The 2,092-nt window shown below is 49.6% G+C and overlaps 1 non-coding gene across 1 annotated transcript; it reads left to right on the forward strand.

Moving 5' to 3' along the window:
* The first annotated feature begins 919 nt into the window (after positions 1-919).
* LOC138462538 (U1 spliceosomal RNA) lies at positions 920-1,081 on the forward strand. The gene has a single exon (XR_011265138.1). It is a non-coding gene; the product is annotated as a U1 spliceosomal RNA (small nuclear RNA).
* Positions 1,082-2,092: the final 1,011 nt, after the last annotated feature.

Genomic DNA, 2,092 nt, shown 5'->3' on the forward strand with positions numbered 1-2,092 from the left:
GTTATTTATAACGCGCTTAATACCCATGCAGCAGTGATCCCAATCATAAAAGTGAAACAGGCAAGCCCAACAGGTATAACTTATTTTCACTCTTTTGGTAGCGCAGTCTGAGGGCAGCCTATACCCTTCAGGAGAGGTGTGAGCTGATACAGTTGCAACACAAAAAACAATAGTACTATGTTCCCAAAATACCTTAGTTCTTGTCTTTCGGATCTCAGCAGAGCCAGGCTTTTCAACATCAGACCAGAAGCATGGGTGCCTTTGCGCTGGGCTGGGGTCAAGTCAGAGAGCAGCAGCGATGGGCCCCAATGATGCAGTTCTGTTTGGCAGTGGTGCTGATTTGTGGGTAGAAAACGCTGGGAACAGTAGGCCCTGCCAAGTGGATGGCACTGGAAGACTCAGTGACCTCTGGGCACTGACAAGGGAATACTTGCCTTTGGCGCTGTGCAGGCTCGGCTGACACAACACGGCATATGGTTACGGCAAAGATGTCAAAGCTTCAGCATGGTCATTGAGCAGAACTCTGAGGTTCAGGGGTGGTGGAGCGTCGAGGTCCATGATGATTATGATGGTGTGAATGGGGCCAGCGCTGAGCAGCTACGCTCAGGAGGGCCATGGGCCCATGTGGGGCTGACAGGCCAGTGGGCAGACTGCAACAGGCCTGCTCAAGCCATCCTGCTATTTATACAAATCTCGGGCCGAGCAGCACCTGATGGGAGAAAGGAACTGCGCTACAATCTGCTCTTCAGCTGGGCTCTGCTTGCTGGAGCTTCCCCCTACACGCGGGACAGGCAGCTCTGCAGACGCTCAGAGCTTCTGGGGATTGGGGGGTTGGGGCTGGGTCAGGGCCTGCCTTCTCACCCTCGCTTAGCGGGGCTTCCCAGAACTGACCCAACCCCTGCCCTCTTGCATGCAACTCATACTTAGCTGGCAGGGGAGAATGTGATCTCAAGGGCAGATCTCCCAGGGTGAGGCTTACCCATTGCACATCAGATTTGCTGACCCCTGCTATGTTCCCAAATGCGGGATACACGACTGCATTATTTCTGGTAGTGGGGGACTGCGTTCACGCTCTCCCCCCCGATTTATTGGTGAAAGAAAAGGTAAAGTGTGCACTAGGCCTGCTAGGTTGCATACTTTTAGATTGTGCTCACATTGCGTTTCTTCAATTAGGTTCACCTTTGGGTGATCGCTTTTCCACATTTTATCTGTTGAATTGAATTATGCTTCTTTCATCACCACAGAAGTAGTGTGTATTACAGAGATAAGCTGCCATATGTATTGGGCACACTGCACATGCTCAGGCAGCATCAATCATGCTTTGTACAGGACAATGCTGGCCTAAATTGGGAACAGCCAGCATAGACATGTTGCTACAGAGGCATATTTTGGGTACAACCAGCATGACAATGTCTTACATCAGTGACAGTGCTGTCTTACACTGTGGACACATTGATCATTAAAATGTGTTGTGTTGTAAAATGTTCTTTTCTGCTGTTGGTGACATGGAATTTTCATGTTCCCCTTTAGAAATGATTGTACACTTATGGCTTTTTGGTCACCTTTTCTGCTGTAAAATGCACCATTTCAACCCCATATTTGAAAAAAAATTCTTGGGGGGGGAACCGCCCCAAACCCTCCCTAGAACCTTGTAGCTCCCTCGCTACCCTCGGTCGCCCCCACTATTTCAGAAAAATATTAACACATAGACACTGAAAGAAATCACAAGCAACTAACCTTTGATCACTGCCCATGACACCAAAAGCTATCCTTGGGACTGCATGGCTATCACTGCCTGTGATGCTGTTGTGTCAAAGGTCACACAATATCGCTTTTTAATATACTGCTTTGGGTGAGGTTGTTGACTTTTGGCTCGCCGGCCCACTGGGTGACAAAACGTTAATGCTTCGGCCCCACATTCAAAAAGGTTGGACAAGCCTGGACTAAAGAAACCAGCTCCCGGCAGCCACGGCCAACATCCTGCAAATAGAACCACTCTCCAGACTGGTTCCTATAAGTGACGGGATGTCAGTGCAGCGGAACCCCATGGGCACTACCGGCTGCAAACCCGACAAAAATCAGGGCCTGCAAA

Source organism: Ambystoma mexicanum, chromosome 1p, assembly GCF_040938575.1.
Source record: "Ambystoma mexicanum isolate Mex_15411 chromosome 1p, UKY_AmexF1_1, whole genome shotgun sequence".
Taxonomy (NCBI): Eukaryota; Metazoa; Chordata; class Amphibia; order Caudata; family Ambystomatidae; genus Ambystoma; species Ambystoma mexicanum.